This window comes from Solanum verrucosum, unplaced genomic scaffold (assembly GCF_900185275.1).
Source record: "Solanum verrucosum unplaced genomic scaffold, falcon-dt-bn FXZP01000166.1, whole genome shotgun sequence".
Lineage (NCBI taxonomy): Eukaryota > Viridiplantae > Streptophyta > Magnoliopsida > Solanales > Solanaceae > Solanum > Solanum verrucosum.
The window spans coordinates 92,281-116,520 of record NW_026020139.1 but is presented as its reverse complement, the minus strand read 5'-3'; positions in this window follow the sequence as shown (position 1 = coordinate 116,520).

Sequence of the window (24,240 nt, the reverse complement as noted above, 5' to 3'; positions counted from 1 at the left end):
CACCACTGATTTTGCTAAATTGGAGATCGAGAACCAATCTAAGTGTGATCTGGATGCTGAGAACCTGAACCTACATCACGAGAAGATGTAGCGCAGAGTATGCGTCAGTACTAGAAAGGTACTGAGCATGCAGGATATAATACATATGAAATAATATTTAACTGAACAAAGTAAATAAGTAATGATATAATCTGAACATGATATAGATAATGAATGATGAGAAAACTGAATGCAGTGACCAATTTATAACATGCTGAAACTGAATACTAGATATACTGATAAATGGTCAATGCAATAGAATCGGACTGAACTGTGGGAGCTACAAATAATCGATAATAAAACCACATGAGCTAAATGTGGAGTCCGATGTATACGCCCCATCGAGAGGACCCAATATACCCTGCCAGAGGTATAGAGGCATGCTGACATGATCACTAAAATGAAGCCCACAGAGGGGACCTACAACCTACGTGGCTAGTAATTCTGGGACTATTTGGGTACGTTGAACCCTAGTCCAACTCGGTATTATGCTACTCCCAATGGATTAAGTAATGAACACATTATGACTGAATTTATGCAAGTTACTGGATAGCTCAAACTGAACATGCAAACTGAGAATGCAACAATTAAATTGACATTGATGCATTAATAACCAAGGCATGTATAACTGAATAACTAAAATATCTGACCTAGCATGTGTAATTCAAGAACTAAAGAAATAGATAGCTAGGGTTTTGGAATTCATGCATTAAACTGAATATTAACGTACTAATCTGATTTGGGTCATTCTAACAGTTAAGAACCCAACAATTCTAACGTTCAAGAAACCCTAGGTCTAGTCATAATAAGGGAATCAAGAAACTGACTGAAAACTAGGGACCTATTGGGTGAAAGGAACCCACTAGTGAAATCCCACATACCTGGTGATGAATTCCATGGAGAAATCCCTTGATTTTTGGGCTAGAATTGAAGAAAACTTGTTGCGTTCTTGGAGTTTTGTCTGGTCGACTTTTACTCCTCTCTTGCTTCTAATTTTCTAAGTTTTAATTAATGATTTGACTTATGCAAGTTCTAGTTATGTTTCTAGGCTAACACTAATCAAAACCACGTTGTTTAGGGTTAAAACGATGTAATTTAGGGGTCCAACAGAAAAAGAAAAGACCAAAAGACTCCTGACTTAAACTGCTGACGGGGCTGACCACGACCACCTTCACAGACCATTAAAGGGACCACAGACCGTGAAGTGGGTCGTGGTCTTCACTTGGTGACTACTTTGCAAATTTTTTATTTTTTTTTCCTAGGTTTGGTTTTCGAGGTGTTACAGTAGATAACCAAGGCTACCCCAAGTTTGGATCACCTTCACGACCAGTGGTGAAGACAACAGCTCGTGGTGATGCCTTCACTTCTTGGTGTCCAAGCAAAGGTGGCCAAGCTAATGGTCCAAGACCACGAGCAGGACCATGGTCGGTGGTGAGGACCACGGTCGGTGGTGAGGACCACGGCTCGTGGTGCCTCTCATGATTCATAAGTCATGGGTTCCTTTCATAAACGATTCTAATGTTTAAATTATGGTATATTAGAATTGATGTTTTCCCTATGTTTTTATGATGAATTCCCCAAGAACCCATCAAATTCCCATATTTCTCAAAGTTGATGATATGATGTGGGTCTTTATTGGTGAAAGGTGAATTGAATGAATTAATGTATGTGGTGATATATCCACATGATATTATGATTAAATCCATATCTAATGCTTGAATTCTAGATGTGTTGATTGAAAGTAGGTTAACCTCAAGGAGGTGAAGTATGAGATTTTTCTTGTTTTATGAAGTTTATGTGAATACTTAAATGACGCTTTGAGAGTGAAGTGTTATTCATTATGATTAGGTTGTTGTTGTGGGCTGATTGAAAGGTTGATCTCACACAGTAATGGTTCTATGGTTGAAGGATTTTCCTCACCTAATTGAACCAAAGGCTAAAGAGACTTCATAACTAGACCATGGATGGTGATGGTTGCTCATGCATAGTCTGTTGAATTATTCTAGTGAATTAACTTGGATTGATTGTAAAGGAAATCTTCCTATGAAACTTGAGTCAAAGTAGAGACTTAATAACTATCTTGTGGGATTTAGGCCTAGCACCGAGTGGATAATGAAATGAGATGGAGGTTCCCACCCAGTTGAGTCCGGGCTTCCAATATGGGAACTCTCACCTAGTAAAGTCTGGGTTTCCCAAAGTATGTCTAATGAGATGGAAGCCTTTAACTAGTGGAATTTGGATTTCTAGTAGCAATGTCCGTATCCGATAGCTACGTGCCCCGTTAGAAAGTTAGCTAGTGAATCCAACAAGGCTAATAAACCGGTTCTACCTTAGGCAAATACACCAACCCTTTACAGTGTGGGTAACATCGAAAGGGATCATGTGATAACTCACATTGGCCCATGTCGATTAAGGCTATATCCTAACTACAACAAGATTAATAATGAACTAAGATGTCCTTAAAGAAACATCTCCTAGAGTTCAACCATAATGAACTAAGATATGCTTGAAGAAGCATCTCCTAGAGTTCAACCATAATGAACTAAGACATGCTTGAAGAAGCATCTCCTAGAGTTCAAATAATAATGAACTAAGATCTATTTTAAAGAAATATTTCGAAATTGTTCAATATAGAGGGAGCTAAGACATGCTTAATGAAGTACCTCACAGTGTTCAAGAGTTTTAGGAGATGACGAACATGAATGATTGCCTAAAGTGGTACTTAGTATGGGGTCTCATTCATGCCTTGCACAAGTATGCTTTGAGGTTATTATGAAGTGTTCCTCTTGTGTTGTGATGAGCTTTGTATTAACTTTGTTTATGAGTTCAAAGGCTTAAATGATGATGATGACCTAAAGAGGTATACTTAGCATAGGTGGGATTTATGGGGTCTTATCCATGCATTGCACAAGTAGGCTTTGAGGGTGTAAATGAAGTGGTTCTATTATGCTATGATGATCTATATATGGGCTATGTTTATGAGTTATGTTTTCCAACTATCTCTATGATGATGTTCAAACTTGGTGTATAGCATGATTTATAATGAAATGTCCCTTTCAGCATGTTTTAAAGGTTTTTATGCATGACTATCATACTTCGTGCATTTTTGTACTAATGCCTACTGATTAACGTATCAAGGCATTTCATCCATTACTAAATGCCAATGATCGTTTGTCAGTATAATAACCCAACTACGTGAGTTGGGGTTGATCCCACAGGGAGTAGTACTTTCTTTAAATTCAGTAATAAAAGTACAATGACAACCTTTTCAATCAAACAATTCTTGCACAATTAATGTTCAAATCTCAAATTTCAGGTTTTACTTATCAATCCCAAATTTACAGTTGAACACAAACTATCAAATATTAGAGTAAATCTTGGGGAATTAATCAACAAATTATTGAATTTCAACGAAGTAGATAAATGTTACTGCTCATAATGGGATAATTTGTTGGGGGTAGGACGAACCATATATAAAGTAACTTTCTCTCGAACAATTATCTTTTCTATGTTGAATTCTCTCAAACTTCAACACCAAACGAAAGAAGCCCAGCTCTTTACCCTCATCAAATCCACTCTTTCGAGCTGAATACAAATGATGGATCACTTGTTTCACTCTCTCGAGCTGAAACCAAGGAAACCCACTACTAAGGACGCTAAGATTGTCACCTTGGTTCCACACCTCTCTCTCTCGCAAGTGCAAACACTGAAATTGACACACGAAGTCGTGCAATTCAACCTCGAAACACAACAACAACTTAGACCCACTTCAAATTAACACCATTCTTTACAACTAACAAACACCCACTAAGTAAATTCAACAATTGGCTTTATGATCAAAACCCCAAGTGAAGCGTTTTAGCCACTCATCTCAAAAATGAGAGAATCAAAATCAATTATCACTCCCATAGTTGGGTTCAAAATGAGGATTATTAATGAAAATCAATTGATAATCTCCTCTCTTACAAAATCTCTATCAAAATCTTGTTAAAATCACTCACTAACCCCTTTGGTAGTGTTTTCTCTTTAACTAATTACTTCCTTGTATTCTGAATGCCTTTCTCTCTCTAGCCATAACTTAATTTAAACAAGTCTGAATTGTCACTGCTTATGACCACTCGACGAAGTAAGTCGGGTGTCGCTGACAGATCGGCGAATCGCAGATTGTTCTTTATCTCGCCTTTAATTTTCACTCTTTCTTGGTCTGGCTACGGTAACTTTTGGCGATCCATATGGGGATCGCCGAATGACTCCGTGATTCGCACTTTCTCCTTCCATCTCGCCCATCAACACTTGCTTGAACCTTCTTTAGTACTTTTGGCGATCTAGGTTGTCCTTTGCCGACTAGATCAGTGATACGCCGAATATAGTTACTGCTTGCTGAATTCACCCCAATTTTAGCTTCGACATTCTGTAACTTTAGGTGGTATCTTAGCGGTTTGGCGATTCGCTGAATAATATTGGCGATTTGGCGATTCGGTGAATGACATCATTGATCATCAGGTCTTCATTTCTTCCTTCCTTCAGCTGACCTTATTCTTTATTGCCCAATAGTGTCGATGCTTTGTCTCTAAATCCAAATACCTTAAAATCAAGAATTTACATCAGTTATTGAAACAAAATATGCATCCGAGGACAAAATATGGACTCATCACCTACTTTCCTACATTTTCCCCAAGTGTAGGGTCCGGTGCTCAAGGTGATCATCATTGTGGCTAGAGCTTGGATTTTCTTATTCTCCAATCTTGTTGGTGAATCCTCATGATTCTAGGACGGACGTTTTCACATTGTAGTTTCATTTCTAGTACTTCCTTTTCGGACTATGTTCTATGGGCTAGGTCCTATTTCATTCAAGAATTGTAATAGATTGCTATATTGAGACAAGTCTAGACTTCCGCTTTGTTTTTATGAAAATATTTGTAAGACTTGAAATATGATTTACTCTTTATTGTTCTATTCTTATGTTATGATATGCTAAGTGGCTTACATGGAGCCTTTCGGGGTTCTATGTGCCATGTTACATCTAGGGGGTACCCCTGGGTCATGATAATTGTTTTACTCTTTATGTTCTATTTCTTATATTATGAGAGCTAAGTGGCTTGTATCGAGTCCTTCGAGGTTCTTTAGGCCATGTTACATCTAGGGGGTACCCCAGGGTCGTGACAAACATGGTAATTTGAGCACATGGTTTCAAAAGGTCCTAGCCATGTCAAGTAGAGTGTTGTTCATGAGTGTGAAGCATGCCACATTTATGAATGCGAGGCTACATGATGATAAAGAAACTCCACCTCTTTCATTACTCGAAAGTCATGCCATAAAGTTTAACTCTATTAAGTCTCTCTCCTAATCCTTATCCTATGTCCTTCAGGATATGTCTACTTGGCTTGTGCTACAAGGAATGTGAGGGAGAATGTGGAAAAAGAAGCTCCTCCTCAAGTTTCGGTCAATCCTTTGGCCGAACAAGTTACAAATACGGAGTTTAGATCAGCTTTTCAAGTATCGGCTCGAGCCGTGACAACCCAATTTAATATAGAGGTGGTAGTCCCTATGAAACCAAATGTGGGTACGACAGCGTCAAGAGTGTGTGACTTTACGAGGATGAACCCTTTGGAATTTTACGGCTCTAAAGTTGAAGAAGATCCTTAAGAGTTTATTAATGAAGCCTATAATGTACTTGCTATTATGTGAGTAACTCTGGTAGAGAAGTCGGATTGGCCGCTTATCAATTGAAAGGTGTCGCTCAAGTGTTGTACAACTAATGTCAAGAAGCAAGACCGATAGGAGCGGGTCCCATAGAGTGGAAAATGTTAAAATATACTTTTCTTGATAGGTTCTTTCCCCTTGAGATGAGGGAAGCAAAGGTGCTTGAGTTCATTAACCTTGTCAAGGAAGTATTAGTGTGAGGTAGTATGCTCTAAAGTTCACTCAATTGTCCAAATATACTCCAACAATGGTTGTCGATTTTAGAGCAAAGATGAGTAAGTTTGTGTCGGGTGTGTCCAAAATGGTAGTTAAAGACTGTCGTACCACCATTCTCATTGGTTACATGGACATCTCTCGTCTTATGGTTCATTCCCAACAAATTGAAGAGGAGAAACTCAAGTAAAAGTCTAGGGAGGGAAAAAGTGCTAAGACCGGTGACAATAATTTCTCTCATGCTAGATCCAATGGACATGGTCATCCTAAGTTTCGACAAGGGTTGGCAAGTGAAGGTTCCTCCAATGCTCCCCCTAAATTCAACAAAGATAGGGTGTCTAACCTTAAGCCTCAATGAGGTAATGGTGGTGGATCTTCATTTCCTAGGTCTACTTGTTCTAAGTGTGGGAAGAAGAACAAGGGTAAGTGTCTAGCCGGCAAGAATGGTTGCTTTATTTGTGGTAAGAGTGGTCACAAAATGAGGGATTTCCCAATGCTTATGGCTAAGGGAAGAGAGGGAAAGCAAGCTACTCCTAGTGGTTCGGGTTCCAACGCTCCCAAGCAAAACTAATTATATGTACTTCAGACTCGTGGTGAACAAGAAGGTTCTCCCAATGTGGTTACCGGTATGTTGAATGTTTTTCAAATTGATAGTTATGCTTTACTTGATCCCAGTGCTACTTTGCCTTTTATGATGCCATATGTGGCTATGAGATTTGATGTTCTTCCGGATGAGTTATTAGAACCTTTTTTTTGTCTCTACTCCTGTTGGTGATTTTATTGTTGCTAAGAGGGTCTATATAAAGAGTCCCATTTCCTTATCCCATAGAGTTACTCTGTTGACTTGGTAGAGCTTGATATGTTAGACTTTGATGCTATCCCTAGTGTGGATTGGTTGCACTCTTGTTATGCTTCTATTAATTGTAGAACTCGTGTAGTCAAATTTCAGTTCCCAAATAATCCTATCCTTGAGTGGAAGGGGGGAAATTCTATGCCTAACGGTCAGTTTGTCACTTGTCTAAAATCTAGAAAGATGATTTCTAAGGGTTGTATTTATCATCTAGTTAGGGTGAGGGATGTAGATTTCGAAACCCCTACTCTTGAGTCGGTCCCTATTGTAAATGAGTTTTTGGAAGTGTTTCCTATTGACTTACCCGATTATCCTCTCGAAAGGGATATAGACTTAGGTATTGACCTTCTCCCAGATACGTAACCTATTTTTATTCCTCCTTATAGAATGGCTCCGGTAGAACTTAAGGAGTTGAGAGAACAGTTGAAGGATTTGTTGGATAAGGGTTTTATCTGACCGAGTATGTCTCCATGGGAAGCTCCAGTTTTGTTTGTTAGAAAGAAAGATGGTTCTCTTCGTATGTGTATTGAATATCATCAGTTGAATAAGGTGACCATTAAGAATAAGTATCCTCTTCTAAGAATAGATGTTTTGTTTGACCAACTTCAAGAGGCAAGTTACTTCTCTAAGATTGATCTTAGATCGGGTTTTCACCAACTGAGGGTGAGAGTAGAAGATATTCCAAAGATGGCTTTTAGAACTCGATATGGTCATTATGAGTTTTTCGTAATGTAGTTGTGGTTGACTTATGCTGCGGCAGAGTTTATGGATTTGATGAATAGGGTGTTTAGACAATACCTTGATATGTTAGTAATTGTGTTTATTGATGATATTTGATCTATTCGAGAAGTGAGAATGAGCATATTGATCATTTGAGGATCGTGTTGCAAATTCTTAAGGACCAACAACTTTTTGCAAAGTTTAGCAAATGTGAATTTTGGTTAAGGTCTGTAGCTTTTCTTGGTCATATTGTTTCAAGTAAGGGTATTGAAGTAGATCCTAGAAAGATGGATGCGGTCAAGAGTTGGCCTAGACCTCTATCTCCTTCAGATATTAGAAGTTTCTTGGGTTTGGCCGGTTACTATAGAAGGTTTGCTGAGGGGTTTTCCCCAATTGCTTCTCCTTTGACATCTTTGACTCAAAAGAAAGCTAAGTTCATATGGTCAGAATCTTGTGAGAAAAGTTTCCAAGAGTTGAAAGATAGACTTACCTTCGCTCCTGTGTTGACCTTACCGGAAGGTACGGATGGCTTTGTGGTGTATTGTGATGCCTCTAGAATTATGTTGGGATGTGTGCTTATGCAAAATGGTAAATTTATTGCCTATGTTTCAAAGTACTTAACCATGAGAAGAATTATCCTACCCATGACCTTGAATTAGTGGCGGTTGTTTTTGCCTTAAAGATTATGAGGCATTACTTGTATGGGGTTCATGTTTATGTTTTCACCAATCATAAGAGTTTGCAATATGTGTTTAGCCAAAAAGACTTGAATCTTTGCCAAAAAGGTGGATAGAATTATTGAAGGATTATGACATGAGTGCTCTGTATCACCCTGGTAAAGCAAATGTGGTGGCAGATGCTCTTAGTCGACTATCGATGGGTAGTATTGCTAATGTTGAGGATGAAAAGAAAGAGTTAGTTCGAGATGTTCATACGTTTGATCGATTAGGTGTTCAACTAGTAAACTCCACATAGGGTGGTGTAATGGTTCATAATGGTTTTGAATCATATTTTATGATGGATATGAAGGCTAAGCAAGGTCTTGATCTAATTTTAGTAGAATTTAAAGAGGCAATGTTGAAAAAGGATGTTGAGGCTTTCTCCCAATGGGGAGATGGGGTAATTAGACATCAAGGTTGGTTATGTGTTCCGAATGTTGATGGCTTGAGGGAACATATCTTGTCGCAAGCCCATAGTTCTCGGATTCTATTCCCCAGGGAGACACCAAGATGCATCGTGATTTGCGGGAGATCTATTGGTGGAATGGGATGATGAATGATATTGCGGGATTTGTGGCTAGGTGACCTAATTGTCAATAAGTGAAGGTTGAGAAGCAGAAATTGGGAGGTTTATCCCAAGATATTGGTATTCCTACTTGGAAGTGGGAAGATGTGAATATGGACTTCATAGTAGGGTTTCCACGTACTCGGCAACAACATGACTCGATTTGGGTTATAGTAGATCAGATGACAAAATTCGCTCATTTTATTCCCGTCAAGGTTTCTTACTCGTCGGAAGGTGATGCTAAGTTGTATTTGAGAGAGTTGGTAAGGTTGCACGGAGTGCCCTTGTCCATTATTTCCTATTATGGTACCCAATTCACTTCTCAGTTTATGAAGCCTTTCCAAAAGGGTCTTGGTACTCCTGTTAAGCTTAGTACGACCGTTCATCCCCAAACCGATGGGCAAGCGAAGCATACTATTCAGACTTTGGAAGACATTTTGAGAGCTTGTGTGATTGATTTTAAGGGTAATTGGGATGACCATTTGCCATTGATTTAGTTTTCCTATAATAACAGTTATCACTTGAGTATTGATATGGCTCTATTTGAGGCTCTTTATGGTAGGAGGTGTAGGTCTCCTATAGGTTAGTTTGAGGTGGGTGAAGCTTCCCTGATAGGTCCCGAATTGGTACATGAGGCCATAACGAAGATTCAAATTATTAGAGAGAGGTTGAGAGCGGCTCAAATTCGACAAAAGTCATATGTCGATGTTGAAGAAGGGATCTTGAGTTTGATGTTCATGACTGGATTTACTTGAAAATCTAACCCATGAAAGGTGTAATGAGGTTTGGTAAGAAAGGGAAGCTTAGTCCCCATTTTGTAGGCCCAAATTAGATTTTGAGGCGTGTTGGTAAGGTTACATATGAGCTTGATTTGCCAAATGAGTTGGCATCGGTGCATCTGGTGTTCCATGTCTCCTTATTGAAGAAATGTACGTTGGTGATCCGACATCCATAGTTTCCTTAGAGGGTTTAGAAGTTAAAGAGAATCTTTCTTATGAAGAGGTTTCGATTGAGATTTTAGACCGGCAAGTCAAGAAGTGGAGAAACAAGGAAGTTGCTACCGTGAAGGTGTTATGGAGGAATCATTTAGTTGAGGGTGTTACTTGGGAGGACGAGGCATATATGATGTCCCGATATCCTCATCTCTTTACTTCTACTCCTACTCTAGCTTAAGGTAATGAGTTCCTCTTGGTTTATTGTTTGTTCTTGGAGTCATGTGTGTTTTATGTGTTTCCATGATTTCGTTATTTATGCATGTTCATGAAAAAGCTTAAGTTTTGAAAGAAATGGCTTATATGATTTATTTTCCTCATGCTATTTTGAATTGAGTATGAGTTGCCTATAGACTTCATGAGATGATTGTTGAACATGCATTCAATATTATTTTTGAGAATGAATTACATAAAGGCTTCATGAGATTGTGTTGAGCATGCATGTTGGGTTGTTAGATGTAGTTCCTACATCTAGATGATGCATGGAGTATTTTTAGCTTGGAGTTGATGTTACCTCCTTGATTATGTGCATTTTGATGAGTTGCAAGCATGATGGGCTGGTAATCTTGTGTCTTTTTCGTTTAAAGATATGCCTAGAATCTCATTCGAGGACGAATGATTCCAAGGGGGTGAAATTATAACACATCGATTCAAAAAGCACAAAATTTCAACTTTTTAGATGTTGCAGGTACCAGCCACAAAGGCCAACCATGGCCCGTGGGTTGGCCTCCGTTCCAAGTGATTTGAGGCCAAGGACCATGGTTAGACCTACAGACCGTAGGTTAGACTACGGTCCGTGGTTCAGTGTGAAAATAGTGGTTTCTGACCACCATCGACGGTCGTACAGGACGGACCATAGCCCATCCACGGTCCGTCGATTGGTGTTCGTAAGTCAGGGTACCTTTTCCAAAAATCTTTGAGCCTATCGATGGTCCACCAGGAGGAACCATAGGTCAGACCACGGTCCATCGACTAAGGTCCATTGGTCGGGGGCTGATAGTTATTTTCAGGGTTAGTTAGGTCTTTTCCTAATTAATTAATTCTTATACTATGTCGGTTTTCCTAAGTATAGGACGCCTATATAAGGCTTTTTACCCCCAAATTAAACCCATTTACTTCATTCTTCCAAATTCCCAAAAGAAGATCAATTCTCCTCCCAAATATTCTTTCTCTAGAAACTTGAAGAATAAGAAAAAGGATTCAACTAGGGTTTCAAGGCAAGGTTTCAATTCCTCCATTGAAGGCTAGCATTTGGACTTGAGGTATGGTAGTTTTCATCCATGAATCTCTTCCATTTATGTAGTCCCCAAATTCATCTATTTTAGAAGGTAGAATTCCCCAATTAGCTAGGGTTTTCTTCAATTGCCATGGTTTCTCTTGATTATTGATCTTAATGATTGAATTATTTTTAAATATGCATAAAATGATGATTTACAATGCTTTTATGATGTTTTCCCATATGAACCCATGAAACCCCCATGTTTTCCAAGTTGTGATCATATGATGTGGGTTGTTGATTATGAAAAAGGACTTTTTATGAATTAATGCATGAAGTGATAGAATCACATGAATATATGATATAATCCCTATCTAATCCTTGTTATCTAGACTTGGTGATTGAAAGTAAGCTTTTAACCTTGAAAGGACAAAGTATGAGTTTATGCATGATCTTAAGAAACCTATGTAAACGTTTAAGCGTGCTTTGAGAGTTAAGTGCCAATGATAATGTTTGATATTGTTTTGTGAAAGGCTATTCTCATAAACACATACTAGCATGATGTGAAAGGTTTTCTTACGTAATAAGGATTCTTAGGTTGAAAGGCTATTCTCACCTAATTGAATCAAAGAATAAGAGCTATCCTAAAAAAATTGGTTGTCCAAGGACACCTTTCCATGGATAATGAGAATAAGTAAGAAACAAATATTATGTGGGAATTATGCTTACACCCGAGTGGATATTGATGTGAGATGGAAGCTCTCCCGTTAGTAGAGGTCGGGTTTCTAGAAGCAATCTCTTGAGGTGGAAGCTCCCTCGTTAGTAGAGGCTAGATTTCTAGTAACAATCTCCTTATCCCTTAAACTACTTGCCCCCGTAGGATGATTAACTAGTGGATCAACTTAAGCTTGAAGTTCATGGTTCTACCTTAGGCAAGTAGAACAACCCTTTTTGGTGTGGGAGACATCGGGGGATCATTTTATAGCTCACATGGTCTCTTTGTCGGTTAAGGCTACTTTTCCCACAACAAGACTAAAAGTGAACTAAGGTTACTCAGGGAGTATCTCATTTATGTTTAAAGATTTAAAGATGAATTAGCTTGCATTGAACATGATGTTTTGACTTATGTTTTTTAACCTTCTTATATCATGTTTTACTTAGTCAATTGCATGTAATTAAATGTCCCTTTTAGCATGTTTTAAATGTATTTATGCATAGCTATCATACTTGATACATTGTTTTGTACTAATGCATACTCTTGCCTACATTTTCCCCAAATGTAGGGTCCGACTAACAGGTTTCCTAGTCTCGTGACTAGTGTTATTTCTTGTGATTTCCCAAGCTTGGTTAGTCCTCATGCTTCCAGGACAAAGTTTTATTGATTCACTTTCATTCCATGTATTTTCCCTTTTGGAAATGATGTATGGGCTAGGCCCAATTTCATTCTATTGTATTAGATGGCTATGATGAGACATGAGTTTTAGACTTCCGCGTTTCTTTTATAAAGTATTTTGGACTTGGACTATTGTTTTACTCTTTATGTTTTATTTCTTATGTCATGAGAGCTAAGTGGCTTGTATGGAGTCCTTCGGGGTTTTATACTCCATGTTACATCTAGGGGGTAACCCTGGGTCGTGACATTTATAAATGTCCTAAGATGTCTCATAAGTCACGTAGAGTAGATTCTTGTTCATGAGTTTGAAGTGCGCTGCATTTATTAATGGGAAGCTATAAGATGTTTAGTAAACTCCTATTTTTTCATCACTCTAAAATCTTGTGATAGAGTGTAACTCTATATGTCTCTCTCATTATCCTTATTCGATGCTTTTTAGGATATGACCCCTCAAAGATCATATGTTAGAAGGACTGCATGTGAGAATGTGGAACGATAAGATTCTCAAACTTCACAAATTCCGGGTGATCCTTTGGCCAAACAAGTGACTATTGTAGAGTTTAGGTTGGTTTTCAAGTATTGGCTCAAGCCATCACTGCCCAAGCTCACATGGAGGTTATGTTCCTAATGAACCCAAATGTGGGTACGGTAGCAACTAAATGAGGGAATTCACTAGGATGAATCCTTCAGAGTTTCATAGTTCCAAGGTTAAAGAAGATTCTCAAGAGTTTATTAATGAGATATACAAGGTGTTGATGATCATCGGAGCGACGCCAGTGGAAAAGGTGGAATAAGCCGCTTATCATCTTAAGGGTGTTGCTAAAGTGTGGTTCAACCAATAGAAGGAAGAGAGGGCGATCGATTCGGGTCTTCATGATATGGAACAGTTTCGGGGTGCTTTCCTTGATAGGCTCTTTCCCCTTGATGTGAGGGAGAACAAGGTACTTCAATTCATTAACCTTCGTCAAGGAAATATGAGTGTGAAGGAGTATTCCATGAAATTTACACAATTGTCTAAATTGCTCTTAATATGGTTTCCGATCCTAGAGAAAGGATGAGTAAGTTCATTTCAGGAGTGTCCGAGATGGTGGTTAAAGAATGTCGTACCACCATGCTCATTAATGATATGGACATTTCTCATCTAATGGTTCATGCTCAACAAATAGAAGAGGAAAAACATAAGGAAGGATCTAAGGAGGGAAACAAGGCAACGATCGGTGATGGTAACTTTTCACGATTGAGGTCCAATGGACATGGTCGCTCTATGTTTGGACAAAGGTTTTTTGACCAAGGATCCTCCAATGCTTCTGACCATAAATTTAACAAAGATAGGGTGTCTAACCCTAAGCCTCAAGGAGGAAATAGTGGAGGATATTGATTGTCTACTTGTGCTAGATGTGGAATAAAGCATGAGGGTAAATGCCTAGTCGGTTCCAATGCAGGTTTTGGTTGTGGCAAGACAGATCATAAGATAAGGGATTATCCCTCAGTTGCTAAAAATGAAGGAGATAATCGTCGACAGGCTCAACCTTACCCTTCTTCAAGTTCTAGTGGGAGTCATAAGCAAAACATATTTTATGCACTTCAAACTTGTCATGAGCAAAAGGGTTCTCTTGATGTGGTTACCGGTATGTTAAAAGTCTTTTATTTTGATGTTTATGCTTTGCTTGATCTCGACGCTACCTTATTTTTGTGACGCCAGATGTGTCTATAAGGTTTGATGTTTTTTTGGATATGTTAACAGACCTTTTTTCTGTCTCTACTCCTATTGGTGAATCCATTGTGGCTAACAAATTCTATAGAAGTTATCATGTCTCCTTATCCCATAGAGTCACTTATGCTGATTTTGTAGAGCTTGATACGTTAGATTTTGATGTTATTATTTGTCACGACCCGAGCCTACAACCTGGATATGGACGACACTTGAGATCTATTATTAGTCCCCAAGAAAACCCTCATTGTGGTTGAATACAAGAGGAAAACTAACTTAAGAAAGATATAGGTTTAAAATAGAAATTGTTCTCAAAATATATCTCAACTTGAATATGTGCAAGTATTCATTCAATCGTTATAATAGTTTCCCAAAACCTCTTTAAAGGAAAAGTTAATACATAAAGACTCCTCAACTCTATATATATATGAAGCCTCTATAGTTCAATAAGGATGTTGGGACAAGACCCACATCACCCTAAAAAGGCTAAACTGAAATGGGAAAAATGGAAATCCTTTGGAATGCAGGGAGGCTCACCAAAGCTAACTGGCATGTCAAATTATCTCAACGAAGCGCTTTTTGATGATCATGAACATCTGTATCTTCATCATTATAAGATGCAAGTCAAATTACATCAATACATTGAATGTATAAGCATGCAAGAAGAACTGAAAGCATAGATAACGGGACTGACAAGACTAGGAAAATACTCATCTCAACTCAGCTCAATAACAAAGCAATAACAAAAGATAAAAATGTTTAAAGCTTTAAAATAAACAGATACTAACTCAATGATGTATATAAACTACGATAAAATTAATTTTTACTTTTATTTGGGAGATTCTCTAACCGACAACCATCACTATGAACTATGTGATGATCCATCATCTTGCCCACACTGTCAGAGTTGTCCTATACCTTGCCGGAATATAGAACACATCAACTAAGTGGATCCACTAGCTCTGCCCAGAGGCACTAAGGATTCATCTAAAAAGTATTATCCTTTACCCATGTTGGCATGCATGGTTTATGAGGATTTTGAATTGTCTGAACTTATCCCCACATTAGTGCTCAATACTACTCCCAATAATATATACTCATGCTCAAATGTGTAAAACATACTCTTTCTCTGGTTTGAAATAAATGCTTAACCTCTCCTCTTAAAAGAGGTAACTGCTCTGAAACATCTTTGAACTCAAAAAATCTTATTAGAAATCAAAGTTCCTATGTTCTCATAATGATACTCTTTCTTTATATAAAAATGAAACACTTGGGAATACTTAGTTCCCTTAAACTTTACTAAAATTATCTCTTTAAACTTTCCTCAAAACTCAGTTTAAAACAAAAATTTTGGCTTTAAAATATTCTCAAGAATTATAACTCAAAAAGGGCTTCATGCTGAAATATAGACAAGACCGAATCAACTCAAGGATCTCAATAACGATATAGAAAACTCAATACTTAAAACTCAACGAGACTACTCATCCCAGGAATACTCAATTCATAGGGTTCATGCAGAAATATATTCATGAACAAATCAACTCAAGAACCTCAATGCATAAAATATAGCAAGTCAACATTAGGAATAGAGTTTAAAAAAGGATCAGGAACTCAAGAACTCAAAATCAACTCAATAAAAGCTCTTGAACTTTTCTCTTAAACTCACTTTAGTTTGGAATGTAAATTATGACGTCGATTAGGACATGTAGGATCTCTCAAGAATTAATGGAGCCTTTAGGAGCTTATACATAGAGGAAAATGTAGTTACGATTCAAAGGAACATGTTATGAAAGAACCACGGAAAGAAAAATAAGCAAGTGTCCCTGACGTATTGAGTGACGTATCACCCCAGGGCTTGATGTTTAGCAGTAAGGCCTTGCTGCACTACTGGCAGTTTGTGTCAGGGCCTTGTAACACCTCAGATTTAGGGAAGGGAAAAATATTCATTTCCTTAGATGATTCAACGAAGTAGGTCAAAGAACGTCGAATGACTTGGCAATCCGCCAAGTGGAACCCCCTGGCCTTTTGGTTTGATTTCAGCATCCAGTGTTTTGGAACTTTAGGCAAGCTAAATCGATCCCATGTTCCATTCGTCATGTCACCAAAGTGGACTCCCCATCGCCTAGTTGACTTAGCCCCCAAGCCAACCTACTGTAATTTTCGGCGAGCTAAAGGCTCACTTTGCGAGTCACCGAGAGGCCTTTGTAGAGTTCTAGCATGCATTGTTTTTCAGTTCGAAGTCAGCGTCTTAAAAGTCTTTTCAGATTATTTTAATTCTATACAATGTCATTTTAACCATGCCTAGGACACCTATAAAAGTGATTTTAACCCCAAATCCAACCCATTCAAGTCATTTTTTTCTAAAAACTCAAAAGAAGACCAAAGTTCTTCCTCTCCAAAATATTTCTCTCTCTAGAACTTGAAAAAGAAGAAGGGTTGAAGCTAGGGTTCAAGGCCAAGTCTCCATTCTCCAATCATTTGTGGGCTTTGATAGCAAGGTATATTATAGTTTTCATTCATGGATCCCTTCCATCTATGGAGTTCCCAAATTCTCCTATTTTGTAAAGTTATAATCCCCATTTAAGTTAGGTTTTTCTTCAATTTCCATGGGTTCTCTTCAATTTGATTAATTGTTTTATGACTTTTTATGCATGAATTGAAGTAATTGCATTTTTTAAAGTTGATTTCCCATGAACCCATGCATAACCCATGTTTTTTAAGCTATGTTAATATAATGTGGGTCTTGAACAATGAAAGATGAATTTATGAAAATATGAACGTCTTCTCTTTATGAAATAGATTTAAATGAATTTTGAAGATGCTTTGACTTTGAAGACATGATGAATCTTATGAATTATTGAAAAGAATACATGTTCATGAAAGTATGCTTATGACTCACGAAAGCTTATTAATGAGATTGTCTATATGTTCTATGAAACTTGGCCACATGACATGAATGAATCTGTTATGGAAGGATCATGGATAATTCCCACAACAATAATGTTACAGCTCACATGGTATTTATGTAGGTTAAGGATAATTCCCACAATAATAATGAATTAAGGTTACTTCAAGAAGTATCTCACATGTGTTCAAAGATAGTTTTACTTGCATTGATCATGATTTCGTTTTATGATGTTTAACCCTCTTTTCTTATGTTTGACTTGGTCTTTGCATATCATGAAGATGTCCTTTTTAGCATGATTTCATACTTTTATTCATGACTATCATAGTTAATACATTTTTTTTACTAACGCATACTCTTACCTACATTTCCCCAAATGTAGGGTTTGACGATTCTGATTCGCACCTCCTTGGCTAGGATCTCTTAGTAGTTGAAGATTAAAGAGTGGTGAGGCCTCATGTTCCGAGGACCAAGCCTTTACTTTATTTATGTATCTAGGATCTCTTAGTAGTTGAAGATTAAAGAATGGTGAGGCCTCATGTTCTGAGGACCAAGCCTTTACTTTATTTATTTATTTACATTTCAGTTTTGAACTTGATGTACGAGTTACGTCCCAATTTTATTCTTATGTACTAGATGGCTAATGAGAGAAGTGTTTTAGACTTCCATTTTACTTTTATAAAACTTTTGGACTTGAAATGTTGTCTTTATCTCTTTGGATTCTATTTCTTATGTTATGAATGCTAAGTGGCTTGTGTGGGGTCTCTCGGGGTCCTATACGCCATGTTACATGTAGGGTGTACCCCTGGGTCGTGACAAACATGGTATTAGAGCACAAGATTTAGAAAGGTCCTAGGATGTCTCATAAGCCACGTCGAGTAGAGTCTTGTTCATGAGTGTGAAGCGGGACACATTTATGAATTAGAGGCTATAAGAGTGTATTGCTCAAGTTTGGTTCATGGGAGTGACGCCGATGGAAAAGGTGGAATTGGCCGCTTATCAAATTAAAGGTGTTGCTCAAGTTTGGTTCAACCAATGGAAAGAAGAGAGGGTGGTAGATAAGGGTCCTATTGATTGGGAGAAATTTAAGGTTGCTTTTCTTGATAGGTTATTTCCACTTGAGAGGAGGAAGGTAAAAGTACTTGAGTTCATTAACCTTCTCCAAGGAGATCTGAGTGAATGAATATTCTTGTAAATTCACACAATTGTCTAAATATGCTCCAACTATGGTTGCCGATCCAAGGGAAAGGATGAGTAAGTTTGTGTGTCGGGTGCTTCTGACTTAGTGGTAAAAGAATGCCTAACTGACATGCTTGTTAGGGAGATGGATGTATCTCGTTTGATGGGTCATGCACAACAAATATAAGAGGAAAAGATTAAGGAGAAAACTACGAATTCAAAAAGGGGAAGATGGGATGATGGTGAGTCATCACATTCAAGGTCCTATGGAGGTAATAACTCTCAAGGTAAGGGTGGTAGGGAGAAAATATTGGCCAAGCCTTTACTTCATTTATGTCTTTACATTTCAGTTTTGAACTTGATGTACGGGTTACGTCTCGATTTCATTCTTATGCACTAGATGGCTAATGAGACAAGTGTTTTAGACTTTTGCTTTACTTTTATAAAATTTTGGACTTGAAGAAATGTTGTATTTATATCTTTGGATTCTATTTCTTATATTATGAATGCTATGAGACTTGTATGGGGCCTCTCGGGATCCTATACACCATGTTACATATAGGGTATAACCTTGGGTAGTGACAGGACTGAACTACTGAAGTACAGTCTTAGCGCTTTGGGTGGCACACTGTCCTAGCCCCCTATCCAGAAAATAAATGAATTTTTCTTCTCGATTCAGGGTCCTAACTCATTTAGGATTGAATGATTACTCCTAAGCTCTTCTTGATTCTCAAACCCCAAAAATATTCATAAACTTACTTATACAAACCTCCTCGAAACATAACTCTTACCAACGATACACAATACAAAAGATTTCACGACCTCTATTATTCAAGAATTGAACAAAAATCAAGAAAATACTCAAGAAATCTTTGATTCAATAATTTCAGGAATAAACTAAGTTTTATGGAGTGAGGACGAACAAAACCATCAATGTGAGAAGCCTTAAATACTTGGAAAGAACAATGTTCTTGGCGAGAAATGACGGGATCTTGACGAACGCTCAAAACCTAGCTCTTTCTCCTCTTTAACTCTTCTCTTATTTTTCTAAGGGCTTATGAATGTGAAAGAGTGATTTAGAATCTAATTAGACCCTTAATTGGGTTAGGAAGAACGAGCTAAGCATAGTGGGAAAAGTAGAAGACGAAAATGCCCTTTTCTAAAATGGATGAAATGCCTTAAACAGAGAGTCTTCACTCAAACGGGCATCACTTTTTAGTTTGAGATCATAGTTTAGCAAACTTTGCGGCATTGTAATTAGGACTCAAAGACCTTTGATTTGATAGCACATAGTCCACCTAATTATTTATCTGATAAAAGATATGGTCGATTGAAGTTGACCCAAAACTAAAAATTGATGGGTGACTTTTACGAACCTCTATTTAGCTCTTTCGAAGTTCGCGGTTTTACATATACTGACCTTAACACCTAAGAAAATTTTGAATCACTCTGTTCAATCTTGTTCACAATTGAAGAATGGTTCGAGTCTTAACTTAGATATTTTTCGGGATGTTACATTCTATGTATGGATTGACTGCATTAATGTTATGCTTCTGTTGATTGTAGAACCCAAGTAGTCAAGTTTCATTTTCCAAATTAACCCATCATAGAGTGGAAAGGGGGAAATTTTATGCTTAATAGTCAGTTTGTTTCATATCTTGAAGCTATAAAGATGATTTCCAAGGGTTGCATATACAATCTTGTTCAGGTAAGGGGTATGGATTCCCAAACCCCTACTTTTGAGTCGGCCCCCATTGTTAATGAGTTTCCGGAAGTGTTTCTCAATGATTTACCCGATGTTCCTCCCGAAAGGGGAATAGACTTAGGTATTGACCTTCTCCCAGATACGCAACCGATCTCTATCCCTCCTTATTGTATCGATCTGGCAGAAATTAAGGAGTTAAGGGAGTAATAGAAAGGTTTGTTGCATAAGGGCTTCATCTGACCGAGTATCTATGCATGGGGTACTCCAATTTTTTTTGTTTCAAATAAATATAGTTCAATTTGTATGTGTAATGACTACCGACAATTGAACAAGGTTACCATTAAGAACAAATATCCTCTTCCAAGGATAGATGATTTATTTGATCAACTGCAAAGAGCAAGTTACTTTTCTAAGACCAACCTTTAGTCGAGTTATCACCAATTGACGGTGAAGGAAGATGAAATTTTGAAGATAATTTTTCGATCCTGGTATGGTCATTATGAGTTTTTTGTAATGTCATTTGGTTTGACTAATTCTCTGGTGGTATTTATGGATTTACTGAATAGGGTGTTTAGACAATAACTGGATATTTTTGTGATTGTGTTTATCTACAACATCTTGATTTACCTGAGGAGTGAGGATGAGCATACCGATTATTTGAGGATTGTGTTCCAAGTCCTCAAGGACCAACAAATCTATGCAAAGTCTAGTAAATGTGATTTTTGGTTAAGATTTGTGGCTTTTCTTGGTCACATTATTTCTGGTCTGGGTATTGATGTAGACGGTAGGAAAGTTGATGCGGTTATGAGTTGGCCTAGACCTCTAACTCCTTCGGATATTCAATGTTTCTTGGGTTTGGCTGGTTACTATAGAAGATTTGTTGAAGGGTTTTCTTCGATTGCCTATCCACTGACGGCATTTCCCCAAAAGAAGGTTAAGTTCATATGGTATTAATCGTTTGAGAAGAGTTTCCAAGAGTTGAAATATACAGTTAGCACCGCTCCAGTGTTGACTTTACCAAAACAATCCGATGGGTTTATGGTTTATTGTGATGCTTCAAGAGTTGGGATCGGGTGTTTTCTTATACAAATTAGGAAGGTTATTGCTTATTCTTTGTGGAAACTTAGGATTCATGAGAAGAACTATGCTACCCATAATTTAGAATTTGCGGTTGTTGTTTTTTCATTAAAGATTTGGAGGCATTACTGTTATGGCGTTCATGTTGATATCTTTACCAACCACCAAAGTTTGCAACATGTATTCAAGTAAAAGGATTTAAATATTCTCCAAAGGAGGTGACTTGAGTTACTAAAGGATTATGGCATGAGTGTCCTCTATCACCCCGACAAGACGAATATGGAGGCAAATGTTCATAGTCGATTATCAATGGGTAGTGTTGCTATATTGAGGATGGTAAAAATGAGTTGGTTTAAGATGTTCATAGACTTGTCTGATTAGATGTTCGGTTGACTGAGTCCATCAAAAGTGGTGTTACGGTACATAATGGTTCTGAATCATCTTTAGTGACAAATGTGAAAGCCAAGAAATGTCTTGATCTGATTTTGGTGGAATTAAAGGAACCCGTACTTAAAAAGTCTGTTGAGGCTTTCTCCCAAGGGAGAGATGGTGTGCTTTGGTATCAAGGTTGTTTGTGTCTTCCCAATGTTGATGATTTGATGGAGCATATTTTATCAAGTGCCCATAGTTCTGGATAATACATTCACCCAAGAGCCACCAAGATGTAACGTGACTTGCAGGAGGTCCATTGTTGGAAAGGGATGAAGAAGGAAATTGAGAAAATTGTGGCTAAGTGTCCTAATTGTCAACAAGTGAAAGTTGAGCATCAAAGTCGGGAGGTTTATCCCATGATATTTGTATTCCTACTTGGAAGTGAGAAGATTTGAATATGTTAAGCTTGGAGTTGACGTTTTTCCTTGGTTATATGTTGTTAATGAAGTTGTATTCTTGATAGGCTGTTAGATCTATTCCCCTACCCTCCTTATGTTGTTTTGAATCCCATTCGACGATGAATGTTCCCAAGGGGAGATAATGTGACACTTTAGATTCGAAAAGAAAGGAAAATGTAGTTTTAGGGCTAGTGTATGTATCTACAGGTCCTATCTACGAACTGTAGAAGCTTCTATGTGCTGTAGATGTTAACCGTAGGAACTGGGGAAAATAAATTTTTGAAGTCAAGTCCAGTACCCTTTTTACATTTCACCAGGACGGTCCATCAACTTATGTACAAGTTGTAGATAGGTCTCGTAGGTTAGCGCAAGGCTACATTAAATTTTAAAGCTTAAAATTTGTTTCAATGGTTAGCATTTACGGTCTGTGCGAAGACCTATGAGTCGATTATGGGTTTCATCAAGTGTTTGACAAATTAAGAGTCTCTAATCACTTTCTATAGTTGACCAGTACAGTCCATTAGTTCCAAACCATAGATGGTGGTCACCAGTTATTTGTAAGGGCTTTTTGGTGTTTTTCCTAATAAACTAATTCCTAAACTATATCATTTTTAGTTCAACCCTAAACCCTTTACAACGTTTTTAAGCCCTAAACTAACCAGTTTTCAACTCATTCTCCAAATTTGCTAAATCTAACCAAAGTCATCCTCCCAAATTCTCTCAAGTCTAAGAAAGAAGAAGTAGAGCTAGGGTTCAATTACAAGTCTTTGATCATCAATTATTTGTGGTTTTTGACTTCAAGGTATGATAGTATTAACCTATGGAGTCCTTTCCTCCATATAATTCCTAAATTTCTCAACTTATAAGTTAGATTCTACAATTGAAGTTAGGGTTTTATTCAATCTTTGTGGGTTCTTTTCAATTATAATCCAATTCATTATTTTGTATTGTTTTTGCATGAATTGAAGTAATTACATATTTTTAAGTTTAATTCACATGAGCACATGCATGATCCATGATTTCTAGACTATGATCATATGATGAAGCTTATGAACTATGAGAATATGAATTTATGAAGATATGAATGTTTTCTTTATGAAAATGATAAATGATTTCAGGTTCCCTTGAGAGTAAAGCATTGATATTGTTGTTGTTGTTCTGAAGGGATCTCTCACATATTACTAAGATCATGATTGTGAAAGGAATTCTCACATAAATGATTCATAAGGTTGAATGGTTTTTTCACCTAAGTTGAATTAAGATTCCTGAGCTATTAAAAATGAAATCTAGGTTGGCTTGGTTACTAATTGTTCCATTCCACGGATAATTAGACAAGTTAAGATTGATGAATATTCCGTGGGTTTATGCTTGGCACCGAGTGGACTAGCAACGATTACCCATGTCCCATAACTATGTGACACCATAGGTTTGTCTTAGATAGACATTAGCTAGTGGATCCACTTTAACTCAAGTTTATGGTTCTTACCTTGGAAAGTAAGGACATCTCTTTTTGGTGTGGGATATACACCGTATTCCCTGCTATAACTCAGATAGTATATGTGGATTAAAGGCAAACTTCCCACATTAATGAGCTAAGGTTACTTTCTAAAGTATTTCACATGTGTTTTATAAGAGGTTTAACTTGAATTGACCATGATATGACCTATGATTTCTAACATGTTATTTTTATGATTTAGCTTGGTCATTGCATGTCATATAAAGTTGTTTTTGCAAGATTTCATAGTTGTTAGGCATTACTATCATACTTGGTACATTCCATGTACTAATGCATAATTGTGCATACATTGTTTCACTAATGTAGGGTCCGACACTCATATTCCCCACATTCGTGGCTAGTTGATCCATTTGAGGTTTTGAAGATTGGTTAGTCCTCATGATCCAAAGGCCAAGATTCTCTTAATACTTTTAGGTCATTTCTGTTTTTAGACTTTGTATATGATGGATGGGTTATGTCCCAATCACTTTCCTTATGATTTAATTGATGTCTTTGAGTTTTATGTTTAGACTTTCGCTTATTACAAAACTCTTTTGTATAATATGCTGCCTTTTGAACTCTTTACTTCTATTATCTTGTATGATGTATGCTAACTGGCTTGTATAGGGCCTCTCAGGGTTCTATATGCCATGTTACTCCCAGGGTCTACTCTGGTTTGTGACAAACTATGTAATACAACAAGAAGAAGAATGTGGGTAGAATAGAGAAGACTTCTTATCCCTCTTGAAGTATATTCAGGATTCACAAATATGATTTACGATGAAGATAACCCCCTTTATTTATAGGGAAAAAATGACTTGGTCTCCAAGTAGGATTCCTAACTTTTCTCTAACGGACTCCATATAATAGACATTCACTATAATACAAATATGTTTATAACACTCCCTCTTGGATGTCTATTTGTAGA